This window comes from Pipra filicauda, unplaced genomic scaffold (genome assembly GCF_003945595.2).
Source record: "Pipra filicauda isolate LSUMZ 115617 unplaced genomic scaffold, ASM394559v2 scaffold77_size3566232_pilon, whole genome shotgun sequence".
NCBI lineage: Eukaryota > Metazoa > Chordata > Aves > Passeriformes > Pipridae > Pipra > Pipra filicauda.
In genome coordinates, this window is record NW_024104953.1 from 268,926 (window position 1) to 296,733 (window position 27,808).

Here is a 27,808-nt window from a genome sequence, read left to right on the forward strand (position 1 = left end):
TCACCCAGGAATTGTGGGTGGTGGGAAGTTCTGCCTGATGGGGCTGTGGATTAAGAGTGTTGGTGCTGGAGGACAGGGTGTTCCTGAGAAGAGAGAGCCCTTGACTCAGGAATTTGCTCCTCACAAAGGTATGCCAAAGCCCCGAGGCCTCCTGCATCTGGGGTGTGATGTAAGACACAGCTCTTTGTTGAGAGCTTTTCTCCTGACATCCTTGCAAGCCAGGCAGATGTGTGGATATCTCCTGGTAGTTACTCCTGGAAGGAAACATTACTGGATATCCTAAGGGGTAAACAGTGCTCAGAGCTGAATTCAGAAGTGTTGTCTCTGGTTACTCCAGTCCTTTTTGCGCCGCTAACTATTTTTAGGGCAAAGTGCTCATGTCTGTTAAGCAGTGGCCAGTTTTCAGTGTAGACTCCCAGACCTGCAGAGATGTCCTCTTTAAAATCCAGAGGAATGAGGAATTTGCCAAGACCTTGGGTTTCACTCCAGCCCCAAAGCTCAGATCACACTCGATGAAGGAGCTGCCACAGGGAGATGGGAATGGATGGTTTGGAAGAGCACACAACAAGCAGTGACTGACGCAGGGCTCCATCCACAGCCCTGCCCTAAAGGCCAACTCCTGGCCAGGAGGCATCGGTCCCCTCAGCTCCTTGAAGAGATGAAAGCGGATCCAGGTGGTGGCCTCTCCTGACAATTCCCAGCAGCCATGAGCTGTCAGGACAAGGTGAGCACACCCTGCACACCCCTGTGCATCTGTGGGTGTCCCTCATCCTTGCTCTCCTCCTCCCATGGGAAAAGCTTCGTCTGCTCTGCACAGGCATCTCCTGGGGTTTGTTATCGGGCATGGAGGTGGCTGTTTCTTGTGTAGCTTCCTTGGTGAGTGACAGAGTTCCTTGTCTGTGATGAGGGAGATAACAAAGCCATGGGCTAAAACTGTACTCCAGCAGCTGCTGTTGTGTACATAATAATAGAGATTTCAAATATTTATTCCTAGACTTTTTAAGAATCTTTCTTTCTCTTGTCTTTCGAAAATGCTGAAATTTTCATCATTCAAGCTGGAATTTTACCTAGAAGTAGTTTAGTTTCTAACAGGTTGTTTGGAGGGATAAGGTCTTTAGTCCAAGATGGAATTGAGGGAGGAGAGGAAAAGAAGGGATAGAGACAGACAAATAGACACAAGCAGATGGATTCACCCTTGCTTATCCCATATTTCTGTGTGTACCAGTACTAGACACTCTTGGTTATGTGGGGATTCAGGGTCCAAACAATGACCCTGCTTGGCTGAGATCAGTGACTTGCCCCTGGGTTTCTACCTCTCCCAGGCAAATTCAATGTTTTGAGGGAAGAGGGGCTCCTTGCTCTCTCCAAATTAACAGCACAACTAATCTTGCACACTCAGAAATCCTCCTGGCTGGAGTTCTGATTTTCTACCTAATACCATTTATTATTGACCTTTCCCTTCCGCTTTAACCAGGGTAGGATCAAGGCACCGGGAGCAGAGATCTGTCGTTACATGGGCCAGGAATTCTGTATTCTGACCTCAGATTCTCATTCAATTTGGGGATTGAGTGGAATTCATCTGAGGCCAGGTGGTTTTGTATGTCAAACCCAGAAAACAATTCTCCTGTTTCATGGGACGTGGATGTATAACAATCCCTGTGGCCTTGCCCCTCAGGGGCCGAGCTCCACCTCAGAGCTTCAGCTGCCCTTTCGCTGGACTTGAGCTCAGCTTCAATTCTTATAACAAACACAGTCCAGCCCATGCTTCTGCCTTTCAGGTTCTACCAAGAGCACTTGCAGCAACTCTGCCAGTTAATATTAAAATCTACTTACAGCCAATAAAACACTAATGATCCGTACTTCAAGGGCACCTTTGATGTGATGATCTCAAAGCAAATCAATTAAGGGTTATCCCACACCCATGCTATGGATGGAAACATCAAATGCATGGGGAAACGAAGCCTAGATTCACTGGCCAACTGGATGGTGCTGGTTCTGAGGTCCCAGGCTGCACTCAGGGGTGATGGAGGTGTGAAGGATCCAAGCTATTACTGGTATTATGGCATCCTCAGCAGTCTTTATTGCTATGGTGACTCCAGTTAAATACTTCATGTTAAATTTCCCAGATAGAAAAAAAACCCCAAGCAAACCTCTCCTGAAATTTGTCCCTGAGCAAAGTCAACTCTATGTGCAGGTTGCAAGCAGGAGTCTCCATGTGCAGTCACAAATCTGACATAAATCAGAAGGTGTTTGCAGCACTCAGCTGGAATCAGGTTAAGGAGGGGGCTGTGCATTACTCACTATGTTTTGGCAGGGTCTCCTGGTTTATTAGGCCACGTTCAGCCTCTGCACACAGGTCCCTCTCTGGGAGGCTGGGACTGCTCCCACCAGCAGGGAGAGGTGGGAGTCCGGCCTGGAGGCACTGCCCTGCCCCAGCCCGGTGCTGGTGGGACTCGGCCCGTAGCTCATTAGGAAAATACAGGTTACAGTCAGCTTTGGCTCTGGGCTCTCCACATTGCAGTCATTTTTTGCTGAGGAGGCACATCAGCCATGTCTGGTTAGATCGTGTGCTCTTGTCCTCTTCTGCATCCCGGAGTGGTTCCATGCACAGGGATGGAGGGTGAGAGCCAGGGCTGTGAGTGTACAAGGTCAGCACCAGATTTTTGGTGCTGCACATGTAAACTGCAGGATTAAGTGAGGAAAAGCTCTCCCTCCCGCGTCATGCTTTGTCCTGAGCACTGGTGGTACTGGGACTTACACCCCAAAGCATATTTGGAAGCATTTAAACCCACAGCTGTGACAGGGGAAGGGGGAAGTGGCTTCTCTTCAACCGCCCGAGGCGAGGATTTGCTTTCTGCAAACTGCCATAGGATGTGATGCTTCTTTAAAGCTCACGGCGCCTTAAACGCGTGTCTCTTTCTAAGGGACGGATTTCCCTCCAAGTTGACACTTAGCCTTTCTTGCAGGGGTGGAAAATATAGGCAGCTTAATGGAAACAGTCCCTAAAGCTGAGGAGATTCCCCAATTTGTCCAGTTGGGCAAACATCTGCGTGTGACCAGAGGCTTGTGTGTTAATCTCACCCTCTTGCAGTTCTGGGTTATCCTTTCATGTGAGTCATAGTTTGTATCTATACAAAGAGAAGCTTTAAACTGCCTCAAGTGTGGTATTTTTCCAGTACTTTAGCACTAATTAATCATTAAAGTGCCAAGATCAAAGGGTGGGGAACTACAATGCTGGTATGTTCTTATGATTACATTGTGGCCAGTTCCTCTCATAAATCCTGGTATTTTGTGTTTCAAATCAAATCTCCCATGGAAAACGATTTGGCAACAAGATGGTGGGCTGCTTTTCTTTGCACCTTCCAAAAGTAAAGGGAGCTTTGACTCCACGAGGAATGCAGGGTCAGCCCCACAATAAAAAGACCAGCTATTATTTTGAATAAGTTGGCACCCAAAAATGCCAGTGATTTAGGTATGGACTTAAAAACCCAACCTCGTGGAGTGAGAGACAGCAGTCCCTGTCCTGAAGATCTGGTAGCTCAGCCAGACAAGCAGCAAACTGGCTGGAGGCTGGAGCCTATTTCAAGGGTAACTCAAGGCAGTTAAGGGTGTAAACCTCACTTGGAGCCAGTAAGACTTACTATTTAAGTGCTTAAGTTACTTCTGAAAGTGAAGCTTTTAAAGTAATGCTGCTGCTTTTGAAAAAAATGCAGCCTAAGGCCATGACTTCAGTGAAGCATTAACCTCAGTCTTAAATGGCTGTGGCTGCTGTCTTCTCACCTGAAAGGCCAGCGCTGGCATTTGATGCTGCTTTCAACTGCAGGCAGAGAGCTGGGCATGGCAGAGGCGTGGGCTGGTGCTGGGCTGTGCCTCTGCTTGCTCTGATACCCTGCACCCTTCCCCAGAGCCACCGGGGTCCTGACACTGCCCTGACTGCAGGAACCATAAACTCACCTTCCCTTGCTGCTGGGGTTAACTCCTATCAAATCTGCAGTGCCTGAATGCTTGGGACCTAAAAACAGAGCTCTCATGCCTATGGATTATTAAATGGAGAGAGAGGAGCATACAGAGTGCAAACAGGTCCTGCTGCTGGTGACACCCATGGATGGAAACATGGGAGTCTGGATGCTCTGGAGGAAAGGGACGGGGATTGGTTTGGGTTTTTTGGGAATGAGCAGACTGTAGGGCTTAGTCTTTTGTGCCCAGAGTAGGTGAGACCTGCACTGGGGAGCAGCAAGCAGGAGGTGAGGCTGGGATTGAAGGAGAACCACAAGCCAGCGGGGCACAAGTAATGAAGCATCTGTAAAATTAGCAGCTGATAACGGTTGCCCTAGAAACAGATGGAATGGAGCAATAGTATTTCCAAAAAATCTCCCCCCCCCCCCAAAAATATGGGGTGTTTGAAAAGGCCACTATTTCTCCTTAAAAAAAAATTCCTTTTTGCTCCCCTTCTTTCTCTTGTGGGATGCCTGGGACTTGACAGTGTGGGCTGTTGTCCACCGTTTGTCCTCACCTATATTTTGATCTCTTGCTTTTTCCCCCTTACCTTCTGCTTAGCTGGCTACTACCTCTAAAAGACATGCATATAATCTATAAAACATTTGTGTTTCCCAGTAGTTTTAATTTCTATTTTCAGGAGATTTGGAAGACTACAGCAAAGAAATTTAAATTACAATGACCATAAATGCTTTGGGCTGCCAGGGCCACCTAAATAATTGTAATAGGCAAGGGACATCAGAGCTTTAGTTTTGTAACCCAGTGGTGGCGACAGATCAAAAGTAAAGACAAAAAGAGGGAACAAACACCCTGAGAACACTGGTACCAGTCAGGGATGCAGCTCAGGCTGTTGGAGGAGCAAAGGCGCTGAGCAAAATAAAATGTGGAGGGTCTTGTGTACCTGTGCGATCCATGGGTTAAAAAAAATTCTGTAGGAAGAGTGTTTGGTGTGGAGCTGGAACAGCACTTTTCTCTGTAAGACAGACCAAGCCATTCCCTGCTGGGGGTTGTAACCACTTGGTTGTCACGTCTGTGTGCACAAAGGAGCACACCCAGCAAGGATAAAGGCTCAGAGGGAGCTGAGCTTTCCCACAGCGTGTAGCTCTGCCCTGCTGGCTTACCTGGCTCTGCTGCAGCTGAGCAAGTCCATGTGGGCAGGTGTTGGGAAGGATTTCCAGCCGTGTGTGCCACACTCACGGAGTGACTGGAGCAGCACTGGCCAAGCACGTGCCAAAACCAAGGCTCGGTGTATGCACTGAGGCACAGCAAAGAGCAATACCAGCACTCAGATTTATCCCTTTGCCTCCCCTCCAAACCCACCAGGCCATGTGTGCCTGTGTGTGCACACCCCGAGGACTGCAGTGACTCCTGGAAGAGGAGGACAAGGTGTAGCCCCACTGCCCCTCTCCTTTAGGTGAGCTGCACCACCCAGTGTAATTCATACGCTAATCCTGTTTGATGATCCAGAAAGAATGTTTCAAGAATGTTTCATCCCTCGGTAATTTTGTTAACCTCTCCTGGCAACAAAAAAAGGGCAGGTAATGAAGTGGTGTTTTCAAAGAGCATAAAACCTAGAGAGCGTTTCTTTCCTTTGGGAAGGGCTCAGAGGCAGACCGAGGACTTCTCCACATGGCTCCGCACTTCATCTGGGGCTTGACAAACAAACCGACCTCGTGGGATACTAATTCAGTCCTTGGTTTCTTTCTTGTATCAAATGCTGCCAACTGTGCCTTAAATTTGGGCCAGATGCACGATGGTTTTATGACGTGATACTGTGAGGAAGTCTGGGCTGAATCTAACAGAGGCTCTGCTAATGGGGCTGCTCCTTCAGGGCAGCGGTGCGGTGCTGGCATGGGATGCTCCAGCCATTCCCTGTGCCTCCGTGGGAATGTGTCTTCAGCAGGAGCTAATGGTTGGGTTTATCGGGGTGGATGAGGTTACTGGGGCTGACTGGGGCTGGTAGTGTGGTGAGAGAACATTTTCTGATGCGCTGGGGTTTGGGGGAGCCTTCTGTGTCACCCTTATTTGAGCAGGAAATGTCAGGTTTTGTTCAGGTTCGTTCCTGAATTACTTGTGTGCTGCAGGAACTACATTCATGCATTGCCAGGGCAGATCCTGCTCCTTGTCCAAATGGACAAAACTGGCAAAGACAAATGACGTTCATCCTGAGGTCTCCTCGCCCACCACAGCAGGGCACAGCTGGGCTCGGAAGCAACACAGCTCACAAGCCCAGCTCAGTGCAATCCAAACCTAATCACAAGACTGTCCTGTTCCTTTCGGATCTCGTCACATCCCAAAAGCTTTGTGGAGGATCAACCAAATCTCCTGTGTTTTCATTTGCTAAGCTCAGTCAAGTGATACAAAACCCAGAGCACTTTTTCTGCCAATCTGAATTTGCAGTGATTAAATCGTGCTGTTGTAGGGGGTTCGTTTTCACGGACAGATATGAATTAACTATCAGTTAATATGCTTAGGAATCATAAGGAATATTTGGTAGTCTTTACAGCTACTTAGCTAACAGAAATTGGCATAATTCCTTTGAATTCCTTTGTTGTAACTCAGTGTTGTCTCTTTTTTGTTCTCTTTCCTAATCATCTGATCACTGTCTTCACATTGTGGTGAAACTTTCTCCTCTTTACACAGCATTTATTTCCCAGAGACAGCCCTAAATACTTGTTCTTAAACCTGCCTGCTGAGTTCCTGACACTCCAAAACTTCCTGAGGCTATGGCACACTCCTTGTTACTGTGCAGGAGTTTGGGGCTGAGTGAGCAAGGCCAACTCAGTATCAGGCTGTTGAACTATGTGTGCTTTATATAATAAATAAATAAATACATTATTTGTTTATTTTATATTTAAAATGCAACTTATTGGGCTTTGTGCAGGACTAAATGAGTGCATTCTATGGCTAGTGTGAGGCAGGGTGGCAAATTACGATGCCAACAGTTTGATGTAGTGAGGACGAACCACTCCAGTGGAACACAGAGCTTGCCCATTTTTTTCTGTGATTGGTTAATATAAATAACTTGAAAAGTTCTCTACGCAAGAAAGAAGCACAGCAATTTTACTAAATTTACCAAGTTTACTAAAAATTAAGGGAAATACAGTCAAATATCTTCAGGTAGTAGCATAAGCCCAGTAACTTGTGATTCAGGACAGAATTACATTCCGTGTGATGCAAGAACTCTTCATAAGGCAATTACATTTCTGCCCAAGATACTTCCCATGAAAAAATACTTTTACAGCAGAAACATTTTAAAATATTACAAATATTACAATTTCCCCCCTATTTTTTTATCTGTCTTGAGGCTCTGTTAGCTGAGCAGCCCCGATGCTGATGGGCTCACAGGGGCGTCAGCTACTGCTGTGTTCCTGTGCCTGAGCTGGGAACAGCGGAGACCATTATCCACATCTCATGGCTTCTTTCCATTTGCTTTGTCCTGGAATCCCTGTCCAAGGAGGCCACCAGTGACAGGCAGCTCCTCCCTGTGAGTCTGACACCAACCCCTCCCTTTCCTTGGGGAGCAGAGTGGGTTTGGTGGGACGGGGCCGTGGCTGTACCAGCGGGGTCTCACCTGAGGCTCTGCCCACACAAATGTTTGTGCTGTAGCAGAGCTGAGATGCTACAGGGCTCCTTCCCAAAGTGGAAGGGGGGTAGGAGGACATGGAGAGGGTGTATTATCATTTCCCTGACCACTGCAGGTGCAAAGAATTTGGTAACAATATTTGCTCTGGAGCCAAATTGCTCTCAGACTCCCTCCGATGTTTATTCAGTTGAAGGGAATTACCCAGTTCTTCGGCTGCACAACAGTCACCAGGGAAGAATTCCCAGACATGGTATTTTTCTTTCTTTTATTTTATTCCCTTCTGAAACACGCGTCTAGACAAGTGACAAATGGTTTGGTTGCATAGTTGAAAAGTACCTGAATGTTTCCTCCCTCAGTCCACCTCCCAAATGCACCCAAACTGCCTCAGCTCCTGCAGACTGGGCTGAGAGCCTCCAGAGAACAACCTGTCCTGTGAGCTTTTCATCTCTTCCTGGTGTTAAGCAGTTCAAAGACCTTCCAACCACACAGCTTTTGCAAAATACTTTGCTCTTTGGGTTTCTCTGTCTGAAAGCAAGAAACATACAGAAGCATGAAAAAATAAAATTAAAAAATAATATAAAAACAATGCCTCTGAACCCTTCAAATCTTAACATAATAGCGTTCTTAATTCAAATTAAAAATGCAAAAAAGTGGCTTCTAGCAGTTTAATAAGAGGAGAAATGTTTGAATCCATGTTTAAGCTCATTTAGACCAGGAGCTTACTGCCAGTAGCCTCTTGTCCTGATGCCTGTGGCATGGAACACAGCAGACATTCCACAGTCCCATGGAATGGGCCACACAGGACATCTGACTAGTATGGCCCATGGTCATGGTCAGAGGCTGTTTGCTGAGCTGAATGGATGCAGCTGGACAAATCCGTGTGAGTCCAGGGGGATTCCGCTGGACAAAGAAGTCTATGGCAGGGCTGATGGTAACATTTTTAGGACATGGATCAATATTTTCCTGCTCTAAAGTAATGACAGAGTCAGGGCTATTTACTGGAAACAGTTAACTAAGGTAAGTGAAGGCCTTTTAGATTGTCTGTCCACCCATTTTATTACGTGTTTGTCCAACCAGTGATGCAGCTGGTCCCACCCTCCAGGCAATGGATAACCAAGTGCTTTGGTAAAGTTTGTCCCATTTATACTATGTCATAATTGTTAAAAATATTTCTGGATGTGGTTTTTACTTTAGTAAGTCATCTAGGAACACACTTCAGCACTGCTCTCAGGTTTTGTTCCAAGGTGGAGGTAGGAAGGGAGTGGGAGCAATTTGGTTCAAAATGCAGAGCTTTGGTGTGGCTCTGGTCTCTCCACCACCCCACTGGCTCAGTGCTGACACACAGTAAATACCTGAGCTGAGCCAAAGTACCTTACTCAGTGTGGGAGCGGAGGTTCACTGCAATAAATTAGGTAGGAATAGGGAAAACCACTGGTTTCTGCTATCCAGCAGCTCATTTTTGTTCTTATTCTTCAGTTAGCAATCTATAAAAAAAATTATTGCAAAACTTGACTCTTCTCTCCGGAGTCAGTAACATCCTCTGTGCCAGGTGGTGCAATAACTCAAAATAGGGCAGACCCGGGAGAGAGTTAGATGGGGTTAGGAAGCAAATTCCAAACCTCCATCTCCACTGCAGCTGGTTCCTTACTGCTAAAGGCTGAGTAAGGAGAAACCCAATATTGCAGCTCTGCAGTAACACTGGAAGATTGTAATTTCCATTCCATTCAAATTTTAACATGAAAAAAAGTATTTCTCTGGCTTGATAAATTCCACGCGTCCTTCCCACCTGTTTCCATTTTAACGCGAAAATAGAAACACTCTAGTTCATATCTCGTTTCCAAGTTGGCACAAGTCTCTGGTTGGTTGGTAGTTCTATAACTTAGAGTATGGTGCTTTGTTTTGCTACTTTTTTCTTTCCCCCCTAATGTATTGAATGCTGAGAGCTGGTTCTTCAGCTGGTGTCAAGTGGTGAAGTCCTGGCTCTTCTGGAGAAGAGACCCCATGGCTTCTGAAAATTACTGCAACGTTGGGTTACATTACTAAGAAATATAAAAATCTGTCTCTGCCTAATAAATGAATGCTTAGACCAAGATAATGCAGGTAACCACAAAGACCTCCCCAAAAAATCTGTCCTTAGTTCGGTGTTACGGATCCAAGGGAAGCCACTGAGCTGCCCCGGCTTAAGGAGCTGCTTCATACACGGCTTGTCGACACGGAGAAAGGGTTTTTTTAAAACTGTGGGTGATGTCAAGAATAAAAGACCTTAGTGAATAATCCTAAATAAGGAGCAAGCATTTAAACAAAGAGCCACTGTGGAATTTACAGACAAATGCATGAATTGGCCCCTTGTAAAATGGACAGCATTTTACTCCAGGGTGCAGCAGCCACTTCAGCCTTTTGAATTTCCACAAAGTTTTAGAAGCTAAGTGCTAAAGAAGATAAAAAAGAGAGATGCTAATCAGTGATAGGATTGCATCTGCCCTGAGAGTTTTGATAGGTTCAGGCTGGACATCAGGAGGAATTTCATGGAAATGCTGTTAAACACCAGAACAGACTGCCCAGGGAGGTGGTGGAGTCCCTGTCCCTGGAGGTGGTCCAGAAATGACTGGATGTGACACTTAATGCCATACTCTAGTTGACAAGGGGGTGATGAATCAAAGGTTGGACCTGCTGATGTCAGAGGTCTTTTCCAACCTAAATGGTTCTGTGACAGGATGTAAGCATTAGCTCACCTTCAGTACACCTGGATTGGCTTCAGCCCTCAGATCACTGTCCAGCTCATGAAAGGCAGGCACAGCAGCAGAATGGATCTGCTGGGAAAATACAGCTGGCTAGTCTGGAATTCCTTTGCACCTCCATCACGTCCCATCCAGACACGTTAGACCTCCCTTTGTGTGCACAGCAATAACAGCTCCAAGCATGGCAGTGTGCTGGTGTCACACGTGCAGTTCCTACTGCAGTGCAGGAACACTGCTGGCTTTTATACTTTGGTGTCAATGAGAAGGAAAAAAAGTAAAGAAGAACTAGTGCTGCCTTAGCTCTTTGGCAGAAGAGCAATAATTTCAATGCACAACCCCCCCCCACACATGCTCTGCTGAGTTACAGGCGATGGTGTTGCTTGCAGTGAAACACCCCAGCTGGGTGGGACTGCAAGGAAATGTTCTCTCCTGCACTTCTGTTTACAACAGGGGTGACAGGATTTCAGATTACAAGCACCCGAGTGATCAACATCCAAATTATTTGTCCACACAGTGTAGCAGGGAAAAAAAAAAAACACCCAAGAAAACTGTGCTGTAACTTCAAATATGTATATATTTCCATGCTTGCAACTCTCCAATGATTCCCACTGATTATCTCAACATATGTTTTATTTTTCTCTAAAAAAAGAAAATAATTCAACACATTTTTGTGACACGTTAGATTGGCTAAAATAACACATATAATCCCGTTCTGAGTGAATTTAATGCCACCATTCCCACTGACTGAACTGATTCAGCATTAGAGCCCCAGTGAGGAAAAGTCCACACGACGTGTAGAAGCGTAGGACTGTAAATGCACTCTGCACTGGGGACACACTGATCTCTTCTGGTACAGAAATAATATTTTTCCATGACCTGGACGTACACAGATGGTCCAGCCCTGCACAGCACAGGCAAAGCTCCCACTGAATTAAGAAGAGAAAAAAACAGGTTGAAGATTTGCGATTGCAATTGAGGTCAGTGCAGCAGGATCAGTGTGGTTGGGAAATCTGTAGATGTTGCAGTTTTTCTTTGGAAAAAGTTGTGGTCCAAACATGCTGCTCAGGAAGTGTATAATTCCAGCAGCAAAGCTTGGCTCCCCTTCCAATTAGGATCTCTACAAGCACCGGGCTCTCATGTTTGTGACACAGTTTTCTGCAGTGGATTATCTGCATGTCCAGCAAACAGGTTTTCCAGGTGCAAAGTGGTGCATGGAACAACACCCAGAGGGGTAACGCTCAGAAACTCATGATAACTTCATGTGGCAGGTCCTGCACCACAACAGAGCCAGGGGAGACCTGAGTCACAGTGCTCAGGGATGCTTCCCAAACACAGGGCTTTCCAGGATGAGGCACAAGTGGAGTGCCAGGTTAAGTTTATCACAGGTTTGGCCCTTCCTGCCATTCCATGGGGACACCTGACTGACGGGGGAGTGAGAACGATCCAGGACAGCAGAGAAGTGGTGGTGTTTTGTGAAACAAGGAAATGGCTTGCCAATGCTAACTGCCCCTTGGGATCTCACACTGCCGTGAGGGCTCATCCTCCGGGACCTGTACCATGGTGTGGCAAAGAGGAAATCTCTTCAGCTGGCAAGTGCAAACAGGCCATTCCTGAGGAACTGAGGTCTTGGTGTAGCTGCGAATTCCCCAAGAGGAGGGCAGCTGGGAGCAGCAGCAGGTATTGCCCACACCAAGCCAATTCGGGATGCTGAGGTCTCTTGCCATAGGGCATTAAGGACAGATTCTGTGGGGTTTTGCTGATGAACTGCAAGAATTCAGTACAGAAGGTGTGCAGCTCACCTGTAAACAGAAGTGATTCTGTACCTGGCAACCAAAGGCGCTGTTGTAGCCAAGTCTTTCCTACCAGCCTGAGGTCCCTGTGTTTCACGGTCTGCATGGATTACGGAGAAACCACGACCAGCGGGGACAGACTGATAGTTATTAAAAATAATAAGCCGACAAATGACATATCCCTGGCTGTGGAATGAAATACTTGACACACCAGATGGGTCCTCTTATCACTGATTTCTCCAACTTACCCACTCAATACTGATAATGTGCTCAGAGGAGTCTGTAGAGTCGTGCCAATAAACACAAATGCCTAAAAACTGTCTGCAACGAGGCTTCGTGATAAGAGGTGAGAGAAGAAAGTTGTTCCTGAAGTTACAAGGAGTTAAAAGCTGTCTTTTTGGATGGTGGGTATAAAGCTCTGAAGGTTCACTACCGTGGGTCCCCTCAAGGCCTTGGGGTGGGGTCTGCCACACATCTTTGTGTGAGAGAAGGTTTTGTGTGTTACTTAGAACTGAGTTGCTGAAATACTCATTTGATAGTGTTCATATTAATAAACATTCCAGTAAAAAGGATGAATAGTGAGATGAGAAATTTTGCAGATGATGCAAATGTGGCCACAAAGCACTGCAGTAAAATGGCTGATGCAGTGCAGTGTCAACAGAGGCAGAGCACGTGCAGAGAACTCACCCTCGCTGTACCTCAACACAGACAAGCCCTAAAAATAACACTTAGCAAAGAGAGCTGGGAGGCCTCTGCAAATATCATTTAAAGTCCATCAGAAGAGGTAACTATCACGTTAGGAATGAGTTGGCAAAGAGACAGGAACAAATCAGAAAACATCGTTACAGCACTGCTCAGTGAAACTGCAGCTCCATGCTAGTGTGTTTCCTCGCCATCCAACTCCAGAAGAGCTGAGCTGAACTGGAAAGCACAGGAAGGAAAGCATTCAGGATGAGGAGAGATGGGCAACAGCTTCAACAAAGATGGAAAAACAAGCAGATGAGGAGCCTTCAAGGTAGAAAGGGCTGACAGAAGCAGGAGGTTCAGTAAAGGCCTTTCAGGTCATGACTGACACAGAAAAAAATCGAATAGGAACTGGCTGTTCACTGCTTCTCCTAAGAATTAGAGGGGACCTGGTGGTGCTGTCACACAAGGAGGTTTAAACCAACAGAAGGAAGTACTTTTTCATACAAAGCATAATTAAATTGTGGAACTCATTGCCACAGGATGTTGCGGAGGCCAAAAGTTATAAATGGCTTGAGAAAGGGATCAAAAACATTTGAGGAGGATAGATCCATGGGTGGCTGTTAAAACACACTGGTCTGGAGGCAGCCTCTGCTTTGGGAAGTCCATAAACCGCGGATTGCCTGGAGCGAGGAGGGTACAGCAGGGGAGGGATTGCTGAGCCTCCTCCAGGAGTTTCCTCCTCCTGCATCGCCTCCTGGCTATGCTGGGAGATGGGATACTGGGAGATGGGATAATGGGAGATGGGATACTGGCCCATGTGGCCTTTTGGTGTGACACCGCTCAGGTCCCACCTCTGCTGTCTTTTCTTACCTTAATTAAAATAAAACCCAACAAAAACACAGCTTAAAACAGGAGAGGGGGAAGAAACCACCCCAGCCCTCCACACACTGTTAGTAGTCAGCCTTGGTAGTTGTTTTATTTTCTTTAGAGTGGACTTTGTGTTGCAAGTGGCAGGAAGCCATGAACCACAAAAATAAAATAATTCTAACCCTAGTGCTAAGTAAGGAAAACAAAGATGGCTCAGCAATTAGCAGCATTATATATGTTAGTACTAAGTAACAACAGATGTCAGGACTTGAGCCCTTTGCATTCCTCGCAATCCTTGGGAAACCAAAGCCTTTTGACGTCGCTATACATTATTGCAGTTATTTTGGGTCTGAGGGAGCAGCAAAGGCTCTGGGAGTGTTGAAATATGTAGGTTGCTGGGGCTGGCTGGGTCTTACCTGTGCCTGCCTCCCCGTCCTGCGTCCCTGCGCTGACTGAACAGGCCGGCGTGCGCTGTAAAACCCTGCTCTGTAAAACCCGGCTCTGCAAAGACATGCGCTGGCCATGAGTCATTAGCAAGCATGCGAAGCTAATTGGCAAAATACTCATAAAAGATTTTGAAGGTGGGTTAATTACAATTCATTACACTGTAAACTGTCCCCAGGCTATTGTTAAAAAATGCAGGAGTTTCAAGGTCCAGTATTTTATGATTCATTTTGCCATGCAGTGAAAAACAGACTCTATATCAAACTACATTCATTATAGTTAAGACCACAAAATCTTTATTGGTTTTCCCAACATTCCCTCCTTGTTATATGAATTCATATGGACTGCACATTTCTAACAATTGGCAAGAAGGCATGAAATAAAATTTATTATATTTTCTTACCTTCTACTCAGTTGAAACCTTAAAAACTGCCCCTTCTAGTTGCTTTACCTCCTCCCACCTTAGTTCGAGCCGATAGGATGGGAAATTGAAAATAAACAGAGAAATGACTGGGAACAACTTTGCCACGCTGAAGATTTGGCTGTCTGATGAACCTGGATGATGCCTGTGCACACAGGAACTCCAGCTCCAAAGGGACACTGGTAATGGAATAGAAACAAAGAGTTTATCCCTTAAGAAGAATAGATAATTTTTAAAAATTCAGAATGGACACATTTTTACTGTTCACTTGTATTTCAAGATGAAGGCTCTTGTTTCTAAGCCCAGGATGCACCTTCAGAGATCTGCTCAGGCAAAGGTACCACTTTACTCACAAGAGTGATTCCTGTGATGCTTTTCAGGACAGGGACCTTTGTCTCCTCACAGCCAAATTCTCCAGTTTATAAAAGAAGATAACAGAGCCTTTGACCGTCTTTGCTTATGCCAGGACTGTCAAAGACTTATATTTTCTGAAAGGTCTGTGGGAGGGAGGCATTACTAGCCAGTAGCTTGGTATAATTCTCAATACTGCTGTGTTGAGAAAAATTTTAATAGAGGACCCAGCTGTGACCTCTGTGGGAGCAAAGCCAAGCCCTGCTCATCAGTGCTACCTTTGTACCCTTCTCCCAGGGTGCTCCTTATCTCCTTGTGCTGGCTGGCACTTGGGCTCTCCTTTGAGGCTTCAATGGTGCCATTCAGCCAGGCTTTTTGTCCACCCCAAAATGCTGAGCTCTGTTTGCCTCTGCAAACCCAGTGGACTTTCTCCTGGTTGGCCCAGCTTGTATCTGACTGCACTCAGTCCTCTCATATATGTCTAAGAGAACTGAGGTTGGCATTTCCAGCTCAGCTGAGCTAATTTTGAGGTTAAACAGGTTGGCTCTAAATACACCATAATTGCAAAGTGAATGATGGAAGTAGCCAGGAACTCTCCCCCATGAAAAATGTTGATGGCATGGATGGATTTGGTTCCTTCACTTAATATTTTACTTTTTGATTTTTTTGAGGTGATGGGGAGAAGAAATCTCTCACTCAGGTAATCACTGAATTACTGGTCTTAGTTTTTTCTTATTGAAACCTCTACATCTCTCAGTGAAAGTGGACATTTTTGGAGGCAAAAATTTTCATTCAATTGAAAAATGCCTTCTCCATTACAAAAGAATATTACTAGCAAAACCCAACCCAAACCCTTCTAGCTTGGAACTGGTCACGTGGGAATGTCAGTTTGTTCTGGTGAGACTCAGCAATGGATTTATTGAAGTGTGTGATGTTTTTGTTTGCATTAGCACAGTGTAAAGTGATAAATACCTTGGATTGGTTCTGTTGTCTGAGCTTTTCTCTGGGAAACTGGATTTTTTTTAAATGACAGTGCCAGAACTGCCATATTTACTGAGACCAAGACTGTGTCTAGCTTGACAGGCTGATCCCTCCCGAATGATGTGACTGGAAGCTGTGACATCAGGAATGAAGCTCGAGGGGTCACCTGTGCCATATGATTTACAAGGGGGGCATTTTCCTACCTGGACATCCACTGTATGGGATGTGCCCCTGGCTTCCCCTCCTTGCTCTCCCAATTGCACTGATGGGGACCAAGAACTGGGCAAATCCCAGTAGGAGTCCATAGTCCAGTGGCGAGAGCTCGGCTGGGTTTTAATTTGCTATTTGGGAGCAAAGACTTTGGAAATCAGAGTTCAGTGACAGTGATATTTATGGGTACTCTGACTAATCTCTGCTCCTGGGACCTAACAACTATATCCAAAAACATTAGCAAATACTTCTTTTGTCTTGTTTTGTTTGGGTAAGAATTATAACTGCTCCTGTTGCCATCTCACCTGGAACAAGCACATGAAGCGACTTCATCAGCTTCACTTCGTGACATTTAGCAACGTCAGTGCTGTTATTGCACAGCGACTGAAATGGAAACAAAAGAGGAAAAAATGAGTGACCAGAATTTTCCAAACTCTCACAAAATATTTGTTCCTAGTGGTGGGGATATTTTGCAAGTGGCAGGTGTCAGTATCGAGTACTGAATTCTTCATTGTCCCTTCGGTCTCGTTATAAACACGGTATTTGTTTTTAAACTAGACTGACCTTTTTCATCACTCCTTTTTAGGGTCATTCCTCTGTAAGGCACACAGATGCTGAATTTGGACAGGACCTCTTAGCCACAATATAATATAGTATATAATATATAATATATGAAGCTCCAAAATTTCAGAGACTCCATTAAGAATATTGTGCAAAAATTGGGATTTTTGCCATTGGCTCGATGGGCTCTAAAATTATACCCTTGCTGCTCCTTGGAATTCATCTTTGATTTGGAAATCATCTTGACAAGTGCTGTGATCCATTGCTCTCCAAGGAGATTCCTGCTACTTCATCGTTTCAACGAGGCTGTAAATAACAGAAGAGCCTTACTCATCAAGTGCTCCTCCGGTCCCAGCTCAACTCAGAGTAGTCAGGAATGGGCAACAGCAAAATGTTAATCAAATTCCTTCAAATCTCAAAAGAAATGTTGAGTAGAGCTTCTCCAGGACTGCAGAAAACTCTCCATGGGAAACTGTCAACATTTCTATTTAACATATTGTGTCAACATTTGGCATCTGTGAATCAGCTGGTGAAGTGTTTGGAAAAACCAGGAAAAGACAATGTTTTGGATGTTAGGAATATATAGCTATGTGAGTTAATACACATGAAATGTATCCATCTTTCTATCTAAAACAGACACACTACCTATATATAAAGTTTTCCTCAGCAACTATGCATGTGTGCATATGTGATATTTATATACAACAGGAAAATGTTCAGTCAGCTCCAGCTTTGAGCCACCTTGAGAGCAGATTTGTTTTCTGCTTGGCTGTTTAACAAGGCCCATTTTGACCAGTGGCCTCTCCTAGCCAGGAGCTGGACACCCCAAAAGCCACTCTGGGACATTCAGGGTTGGCCATCGCCGTTGGTGCTACCAGAATCACTGCCATTGCTAAAGGCCTCTGGACACCTCCGGGCAGGTGCTTGGAGAAAAAGCTTTCCCCCCCTGGCAATCTGGGGCAAAAATCCCATTGCCTTCAGAGAACCTGGATTTCACTCCCAGTCCTTGGAAGACTTTTACAGATGAAGGCAACCTGGAGCCCTGAAATGAATTCAGGTGCCCTGTGTGACCTGGACGAGGTGCTCCTTGCCTTCACTTCCCATCTGGAAGATGGAGCTGTAGCACTCGATTTGCGCCTCATGTTTATTTAAAAGGTGAACTCCTCCAGGCAGGGCAATCCCTCACAAGGTGTCAGTGCAATGTCTACTGGAAGGCCCTTGTCTCCTTGTCTCAGCTCAACCTCTCATACTACATGAAGGCAAACAGTAGGACTTGGCAGGCTGCAGATTTCCAGTTAGAAATCTAACACCAAATAGTTCTCACTCTCTCCTGCTATTGGCACTTGGCCCCATTCATGATGATTTTGGTTTGGTGGTTTTTTTTTAAAGAAGGTACAAGACCAAATCCTGAGGGCCCTCTCTCTATCTCCAATTCCTGTGACAATTGGTATTACACTCACAGTCTGCCCCAAAAGTGTCCCATGGTTTTCCATTCTGATTTTAAAACAGCAGAAAGCAAGACAGCATGACCTCTCTCTGGTCCTGGAGCTGCAGCTGTAATCAGAAGCTGTGTGATGAAGTTCAGCTGGAAGAGCAAAGGAGAGGAGAAAAAAACAAAACACAAACCAAAACAAGGGAATGCCATCAAAGTCTTTCAAAGTCAGAAATTCATTTTACCTTTGTCAATGGCTGTGGTTTTCAAGGATAAAGATCAAAGTGCTGACCGTGGGCAGAGCTATGACAAAGCTGAGATCAGTCTGTTGAACCCTAACATTAGTGCTACAGTTAGACTGTGTCTAGACGAGCTCAGGTTTGGCAAACACGGCAGTGGAGCGCTTGCATCAGAGCTGCAGCAAGCAGAGTGAGGCATCCAAATTGCAGAGGGGAGGGAGCAATCAGACTCCAGCAGAGTGAAACTGGAAAAAAGGATGTTTAGGAAAAAAATTCAACCCCATAAAAAACCCACTCCCAGAAAGACAGCTGAGAAGATCCATCCCTCCCTCCTCACTCCTGTTTTTTGTATTGTGATTAATGTACACAGAAAACTGAGATAACTGGGGGAAAGTAATGCCAAATTCTTATCAATACAGATGAGCTGGCTTCATATTCCTCCAGCCCTTTCATGTGGAAATGAGACTGCATTTGATGAGGCCAAGCCCATGTTTGAAATAGCTCAGCTGGGATGTGCTCCTGGTGAGGGTTCAGGTGCCTGTGCAGAGAATCCCTCCAGCTGGACCCTTCCTGAAGGCAGAGAGAGCCTTCAGCTTCCTGCCTTTCCCTCTTCCTCCTGGGGAGGACAGAAAATAAATCCACGCTGGGCCTGAGCTGCCCCTGTGCAAGGGGCAAGGTGGGTTTGGCCGCTGAGGGGCCCTGGCCTGCAGGGTCCCCACCTTTCCCTACATTCTCTTGCATGGACCATTAAAAATATGGGTACAGGGATGAACTCTAAGAAACTGTGGCTGCTGGACAGCCCCCAGCACCAGAGCATCTCAAAGCTCCCCAAAACCTTCAAACCAACCCTTCCTCATCACAGCTCCATTGGCTTCCTCCAGGCAGGGCAAGTTCAAAAGAAGCTGCAGACTGACGTGGGCAAACATGATCCCCAAGGGATGACGACAAAGGGTTTCAGCTGTGCTTCACTTAGGGGAATGAGCTGCCCATTGTCAGGAATATGGTGGAGGACTTGCTGGAAACAATTAGCCAAGGGACTGGTCATACACTATTCTCAGCTCTGCTCCTGACTCACCTGCATGGCCTCAGGGGATTTACTTGCATATTTGTGCCTCAATTTACCCTTGGTAATGGCAGAGATAGTAACAGTCTCATGCAGTGGTGTGAGAATTAGTTAATTAATATTTGGAAAGCACTTTGTGCCTTGACGTCTTTGTGCCTTTGTTTACCCATCAGGAATATCAGAGATAATAACTGTCTCATGGAAAGGTACAAGGATTAATTAATTATTTGAAAAGCAGTTTGAGATCCTTGGATGAAAGATCCTGTGTGAGTAAAACATATCATTAAAAACATCTCCCGGTCCTCTGTGAAGTTAAAATAAAGCTGGAGCTTCTTAGTCATTCAAATAATTAAACCATAAATACTGTTTATTTTAATCTTCCCTTTAAAAAAATAATCTAATCTAGGCAGTGATACCGGCCAAAGAATGAAAAATGTTTCAAATTCAGGAGACCTATCAATTTGAAGAGCTTGATTCTTAATTGCTTTTTGATGTCTATCAATGGAAAGTGAGAGCAGTTGTATTTACAAATGCCTGCAAAAGCACGGGGCAGCTGGGAGGACGCCCACAGCTCCTCTGCAGGGTTTCAGCCTGCACATTCTCATGGACACAGCAGCTGTAGCTGCACAGGGTTTCTCACACAACCCTATTTGACTTGCTAAGCAACAGGGAGGTGCAGAATAGCCCATCTTACAGGCATCCCAAGGCCAGCTTCCCCCAAAAACATGGGTGCATTGAAGCGGGGCTGAAAGAGCAACTTCTTCTTCCAGGAATGGTGGCAAAGGGACAATTTGACCAGGCAAAGGCACCGGTCACCAGGAGAAGAATTGATGGAGTCTCTATTTAAGATCATCTTTTATTCAGAGGGGTACATGCCAAATATGGGAAGCCCCACTTCTCTGGGGACTTAGTGTATATTGGGGCATAAAATATATGCAGTTGGCCCATGTATCTTTCTTTCTCTCTAGTTTTTGTTTTACAAAGCCCATATGTGACGCAGAGACTTGCAGAATCGAGGTCTCAGTTTTTAACTGAAAGGGGGCTCTTTTAAGGTGCGACTACTGCTGGGAACCTGCTGTGCTGGTCACCCCAACCACTACCTTTCCCCTTGTCTCAGCCTTTTCGTGGCCTCCCACTCCTCTCTGGCCTGAAAGATTTTGCAGCCATGGCCGAGTAGCCTGTGTGGGAATGTGGGGCAGAAGAAAGGATGTAATTGCCTTCCCGAGTTCCAGTGCTTTCATTAGTTAAATGTCCTCCTGTCTTTCCATGCTAGTCCAGCTTCTACTGAATTTTCATCAGACCAGAAGAGGCCTTTAGGGCCATTTGAAAGTAACCATCAGATAAAAGCCATTGTCATCCTCCTTATGCGGCAGGCAAGGAAGCAGACACAGGGAGACTGGTCACACAGGAAGGAGAGGAGGGACCTGGTGACTCAGAGCTTTGATTCCCAGCTGGGAGCTTGAGACGCCACTCCAGCCAAGCATAAAAGCACATGGTTATCTCTCCACTCATGAATAATCCCATTGATTTAAGTCATAAACTTCAGCATCAAGGCCTTAACCATATGTCTATGCTCACCAAGAGCAGATAAACAGGAGTACAGGTCTGGATGGACACAAGATACTCCTCTGGACATAAAGGAATAGCAGCAAATGGTAGTTTCCCTGGTTTCTAAGAGAAGCAGCAATGGGGATGGAAAGGTGGCTTGGTCCTCAAGATGAGGGGTCACTCAGGGATGACAGAGCTCCTGTGCCCTCCCCCAGCAGCTCTCTCCATGCTGGATGTGAGTGAGCTCAGCCACCTCCCTCAGGATCATCCCATTGGATGCACGTGTGGGGCTGCTTAGCTGGCTGCAGACACTGACCTTTGGCAGTGATTCTCCAGAGCACAATGCCCAGCCAATGTGATCCCTGTCTCCAGGCTTTGCTGAAGGGGATCCAGGTTCCCCTGGGAGGTGAATGGGCCATTTGCATATATGATGACACCCACTGTTCTCTCTCAACTGGGATTTACTGAGTTCTTTATCCCTTTGCACACACTGAATTGGGAAATGACCTGGTTGTGAAGCAGAGACTTCCTTCAAAACTCTGAAACCCAGTTCAGGGTACAGTTCACTCCCCCATGGCTGCCTCTAACCTGACCTCTCTAGCACAGGGCTAAGAGATCAAGGGAAATGAGAAGGAAGCCACATTCCTGTTACTAATGGGAGAGCAAGTGAAGCACCTAAATTATATATGGTGTGCCTTCCAGATGGTTGGAGCGTTGATCCTTTCTATTATGCAAAGTAACAGTTCCATAGACACAGTAGAGGGGACTGGAGATACCAGAGCATTTGGGAAGCACAGCTGACTAAAAAGAGTAGTGACATAGGATTTTATCTGAGTGTCTGTTGTTCCACCTCTCCCCAGAAGGAAAGGGTATCAGCTCAGGGAGGGAGCAGAAAGGTTGCAAACCCAATTGGAATTAGGTAATTCTGTTAGCAATTTATAAGGGCAGGGTTTAGGTTTTGCAGACTGGGACAGGAGGTGGTGGCTTAAAAAATGTTCAATAAACCTGGGTAAAGCCCATTTTACTTCTCACTTTCGGTTTGGTCCTTTGCAGCTGCGGCCGCTGCCTCGTGATCTCTCAGCTGGAGATGTGTGAGCTAAAGGGACCCGATCCCCATTGCCTAATATGTCCAAATATTCTTCCTGGTCTGCATCCATCTGCTGCCTCATGTCATTCTGGCATGTCGACATGGAAACTGAAGGTGTGAAAGGAAAGCTCCTTCTGCTGCCTTTAGCTCCCGACAGTTCAGATATGGGTGCAATGCTGCCCCGGCACCGTGTGAGGCTCAGCGTGTGCTGGAGCAGTGCTGCACCACATTGCTGGGGCTGGTGCTTCCAGGGGGGCTCCAGGGTATAAAAATAGGCCAGGCTTCCCTTATGGCTTCTTGATAACTGAAATTCAACTGATTAAGGTCTCGGATTGAGAAGGGTGACCCTTGTTCTCACTCAGAGCTGGGGTATCAGCTCCTGGGCTGGTTTCTGAACCAGCTCCCTCTGGCAGAAGTAGTTCTTTAAGAATCAGTGGCCAATACTGAATCCAACTCATCCACTTGCACTTGGTTGCAGATTCCCCTAGCAAAGGTGCTGGAGCTTATAATTTGTATTTAATTTTCCTCTCTTTCATTTTTCCCTAGGAATGCAAGGGGGAACAAAACCAGGAAAGGATAGAAGGGATGGAGGAGCCCTGCTCCAGCCTGGCACACTGCTCAGGGACTTGGCAGTCTGACTCCTGATCCAAGCCCTTCCTTGAGACTGCTGCCTGACCTAAGGTAAAGTGCACTACTGCTCAAATACCGTTACATACACCATTCTTTCTACAGCATTTACAGACCAACAGGTGGGAGGCATCCCCCTGGAGCCAGGCACTTGTAATACTCTTTACTAAGGTATCTGGTCCCAAATTCAAGGCATGGAAAAACCAAGGGTTTCATAACAAAGTGTGGAAAACCCCCAATAAATATCGGCTCCAACGCTCCCTTTCAGGCCACACCCCAAGAGCAAGTGAGACTATAATGGACAAATCCTCCTCTGGCAGCGGGCCAGAGCTGGAGCACCCTTTGCCCAGTCCCAACCTACTTCCCACCATGCAAAATCACTGCGGGAACAGGCTGGCACGGCCCAGACAATCCATGGCACTGCACCTTTGCTCATGACAGCAACACCAGCCAACTCACAGCGTCTCAGTGTCTGGCCAAAGCGGGTGGCAGACGGCTGTCTGAAGCTGGGACCTGGGAAAATGGGGATAACATCAGGAAAAAACAAAAACATCTTACGTACCTACTGCTCCCATCTCATCCCACTCTGGGGAGATGCCTCCTTGTTGTGCTCTGAGTCAGCTCCTGGTCTTGTGGTCCTTCAGCTCTCCGTGGAGCTGCTCCGTGCTCGCAGGCTTGGGGCTGTTGGCACGTCCCGTCCTACCTGCTGTATGTGAGGACTTTGCAGCCAGCGCTGGGAACCAGTGGCTTGGCTATTTCCACCCTGTTTCGGCTGGTTTGGCCCACCTGTGTGTGTGTGAACACAGCAGCAGCCTCCCCCGTGGGTCAGCAGGTCAGGATGGAGCAACAGCACCTACCTGGGAGTATTCTCTGGCTCCTTTGAAAAAGCTCCCCAGATTTCCATTGGATCTTAGGTTACCACAAAGTATCTGCCTGGATCTGGGCTTTGATTCTCCACTCTGTAGCTTTATCCCAGGCTGGCTGGGGCAGTGCCTTTCCCTCAGAGACCACAACTGACAGCTCTCCTCTCAGGGAGAGGGAGGGATGGGGCAGTGGTTGCGTTTTGAGGGTGGGGAGAGGGAAAGGCTGTTTGAGGCCACTGTTTGCATGGGGCAGCTGCAGGAGTGGCGAGGATGATCAGCAATCATCTTCTTTCTCCTTCCCTGGGTGGCTAACTCCCTCTGGGGGACCACAGTGCTGGCTCTTCCACTGCCTCCCTCCCCAGATCCCACATTCCTGGCTCTCCCTATGCCGCTGTGCCACCCCAGCTCTCCACCAACCCCTCTACTGCTCCCCAGGCGAGTCCCTTCAGCTGTGGTGTGGCAAAATTCAGTTTTGTCCACGTGGATGAGAAGAGTGGGCTCTTCATACGAATACGGTCCTGCCTGCAGGGAGCAGGGTGGGAGCTAGACCACACTGGGGCCTCTCATTTCCTGCAAAGGCAAGTTTGCAAGGCACTCGTGGGGAGCACCAGGCAGCTGAGGGACAGCGAAGGGCAGGGCCAGCTCCTCAGCGAGGGAAAAGTGGGTTAGATCAACAGTTACCCAGGTTTGCAGCAGCTGTGGGGCTGGCCAGGGGACACTGAGGTAGGCTTGTCATTGTGCATGGATGGCTCACCTCCTCAGCAGCTGTAAGGCACACGGGTGGCCGAGCTCCACCAGGACAGGCGTCGTCTGCCCCACCAGCTCTGCTGCTGCAAGTGGCTTCATCTCTGCAGAGGAAGCACACACAGAGAAGCTGGAACTGCCAAGTGGGAATTCAGTTTGTATTCACACCCAGAGCTGGCCAAAGGAGGAGAAAACATCCGTCTCAGAAGGGTTTTCAAGATTTGGCTTCATGTTTCGGTATGTTCAAACACAATCTGTCTACTCCCATCAGGAAAAACAAGAGGAAGAAAAAACAGCCCAGTCTTTAGAAGTCAGGGCTGCCATGGCTAAAAAGTACATGAAGCACATGGCTAAAATTAGGTTAGTCTGAACCCATGACATGAACACAAACCCACAGCCCCTAACTGGATACTAGGGGGTTCCTTTCTCTCTTGTTATGCTAAGAAATTCTGGGCAGAATATCAGGAAGTAAAATGCAAAAAAACCCCTCTTAAAAGTAATAATAATCCTCCTTCCAAAATTAAAGCTCAGCTGTGGAGCTTCCACGTTCCTCAGCCATGTATGTTTTGTGTTTGAGAAAATTCCTGGTAGGGTGTAAAGATTTTACCTATCTGGGCTTTGCATGGTTTCATTATTAGTAGGCCACAAATGAATGGAGAGGATGATGCAAAAATGAGTGCCAATAAAATATTTACACCAATTCTTCATTCTGTGTGAAACAGCTTTTATATATATGTATATACGTAATACTATAAATAATAGAAATTATGCTCGTATTTTATAGCAGGGATGTAAACTCTGGTCCCAACAGCAGTGGCAAATGAACCACTCACATTTTCTGATTGCATAATTTGCCTAGAGGATGAATACATAATTACACTATAATTAAGTATAATAAACAGAGAAAATGATTTGAGAAGGAAAAATTATCACAGCCTCAACCACATCAGCCAGAAGCTCTCTTCTAATTAAGTTATTTTATTAAACAAAATGTTTTTAAGGTGGGTCCCCTTTGAAAATGTACATTATAGCCCATGTAATGCAATTTACTTTATAAGTAAAACACGGCTTGTGTACGGACACACCGTATCTGATGGGCCCCATGAAATACACAGCCACTGGGTCCAGCCCAGCCAGGTGCTGAGTCCCTCACACCCCGGTCTAAGGAGCAGACCCCAAGTGCTGCTCTGGGAAACTGCAGCCTTTTATTTGCATCACTGATGGGCTCTTTGTCTATTGCTTGGTTGGTTTTTTTTCCTGATTTAAAGGGAGAAATGCTAGCAGGGAATTCCGATGTTGTCATCCTGTCATGAAACAGTGGAGGCCAAGGACAAGAAAAGAGGTAGCTCAAGCTGGCCCAAACAGCTCATGCTGTGTTTGGAGTTGAGTCTCAAATGGTGTTTTATTCCCTCTCCAATGCTTTACCCTCACTGATCTTGCTCAGTGCTTGACAAGAAGAGAAGACAGAGCTGTCTTTTTTGTTACTGTAGCTGAAGAAATCCAAAATAGTGGTTCCTGATCTGAAGGACTCAGGAGGATCACCTAATCTGCTCCCTTACACAGCAAAGGCCACCAGACACCCTCCAGCTCATTCCTCTTGGAACTACAGCTTATTTTTCTAAACACCTGCCCCCAGCCAGCTGAGGACTTCAGGAGTTATGAGAGGAGCCTTGGAGCATTGCTCTGCAGTCAGACATGGCTCCTGTTTCATTCCCCACTATCACAGAAAGGAAAAAATGTTCACCCTCAAGTTTCAGCCATAAGATTTCTGGATACATCTGCCTCATTTCCACATTTCTCTTCCTCTTGTGAGTATTTGGAGATTGCGATCAAGTCTCTCTTCAAACCTCTCTCCTGTAAGCTCATTGCTGCCTGATACCGATCTCTGCTAATTTCCTGGCTCTTCAAGGCTCCTACAGCCTTGCAATGTTCTTTGGGAAGATCTCTGTGCATCAGCGACCTGATTTCTTAACTATTCACTCCCTTCAGTTCCCAAGTCACTTCTAAAGGTTTACTTGCAGTGATTTAGGTTTTCTTTCAGGTCATTGTAAGAAAGAGCACAACCTCAGTAACATCCCTTTGGTACCTGCTAGGGATGAATCTCAGAATGGACTTAGGAGGAGAAAACATCCCTGGCCAATGCCAGGTTGGATGGGGCCCTGAGCAACCTGACCTAGTGGGTGGCATCCCTGCCCATGGCAGGGCGGGTTGGAACTAGATGATCTTTAAGGTCCCTTCCAGCCCAAACCATTCCATGATTCTATGATTCTCAAGACAATCCAGGGAAAGAAGAGGCTGCGTCCTAAACTATCAGTTGTCCACAGCAGCACAAGGTCCTCGAATTCAAACTGGTGTGCATTGTGTTGTGGGAACACCTCTGAATGCCCAGTGACCATGTCTTTCCCTAGCACTGCCTACTGCTTTCCAGGGCACCAGAAAGAGCGCGGTGGTCCAGAGGAATCTTGTTTATAGAGTTTTCCACTCTTAAATATCTGCAGACCTCTGAACCGCGGAGTGTGGTAGGTTATTGATGGATTATGATGTGTGTGGCGACTGCTCGCAGGCTGCCCCAGGGTCTGTACACTCCTCACTGCAGCTTCTCTCCTCATCTCCGGCATTCCCAGTGGAATGGTGACCTGATTTCAACGAGGAGCTGCCATGACAAATCACGTGGCAGTCACAGACGTTGCAAACTCAAGCCAAAGAGTCATTCTCAAATGCTTGGCAAACGCCAGACCACAGAAACTCAATGTGTCGTAAGATTCCACTCGGTCCCATAATGATGGGTGGGAAAAAGGAGGAGGATTATCCGTAGACCTCAAAGTGTTTTACAAAGGAAGACAAATGCTGCTATTCCCATTTATTGGATAGGGCAACGGCAAGTTGAGACCTGCACAAAGTCACCCAATTAATCAGCCAGAAAACTGCCACTGAAACCCATATTCTGGTCTAAACAGGTTCCCAGACTGCCCTCATCTCTGTAATATCTGAGTACCCTCCAGTAGTGCATCAGGAGAATTTGGGCATGTCTACACTGGCCAACAAACAGCTGCCTGTCACTCCAGCCCCCTTCTCAGCCAACTGGACAAAAGCCATCTCCAGGTGGAAGGTGTGTAGCCACGTTCACACCATCCTGAGCCCAGGCGTAGGAACCCCACCACAAGCTGGGCTGAAAGCTCAACCCACCACCCCTCTAACTCAACCCTGTGGCTTTCAGGGTGTAGCTTGGTCACGGGGCACGGACAAAGCAGATGTGAGACTGTCTCTGAGAGCAGAGAGACCTTTTTTGTTCTAAATCCAGTTTTATCACCTGTAGTGCCCCTGAGAGTATTTTCCTCATGCTTTAGTTCTCATTGAGCCATGGAGACAGAGCAGAAAAAATGTGTTGGTTATCTGGTTACAGCCTTATGGATCCACGGAGGAGAGATCTGGAAGACGATGCTTTAACAGGGATATTTGGATACACCACCACAAAAAAAAAAAAAAGAAAATATCCAAAATATACGTAGGAAGTCAGGAAAAAGGAAAGAGAAGGAGGGCATCTCTAAACTCAAGACCTATTTGTCATGAGCA

The 27,808-nt window shown here is 46.5% G+C and overlaps 1 long non-coding RNA gene across 13 annotated transcripts in view; it reads right to left on the reverse strand.

Annotated features, from left to right (window-relative positions):
• Window positions 1-7,057: 7,057 nt before the first annotated feature.
• Window positions 7,058-27,808, reverse strand: part of LOC113997095 — a 313,930-nt gene continuing 293,179 nt past the window's right edge. For 5 of the 13 annotated variants that reach the window (XR_005566645.1, XR_005566654.1, XR_005566643.1 and 2 more), the window contains 5 exons: window positions 23,191-24,339; window positions 16,377-18,217; window positions 14,512-14,708; window positions 14,081-14,165; window positions 7,058-8,107 (listed from right to left, as the gene is read on the reverse strand). This is a non-coding gene — a long non-coding RNA (uncharacterized LOC113997095). Of the gene's footprint in view, window positions 8,108-10,314; window positions 10,393-10,414; window positions 10,568-14,080; window positions 14,166-14,511; window positions 14,709-16,376; window positions 18,218-23,190; window positions 24,340-27,808 lie in introns of those variants that run through there. The other 8 variants (XR_005566655.1, XR_005566652.1, XR_005566648.1 and 5 more) reach the window with 8 other exon arrangements.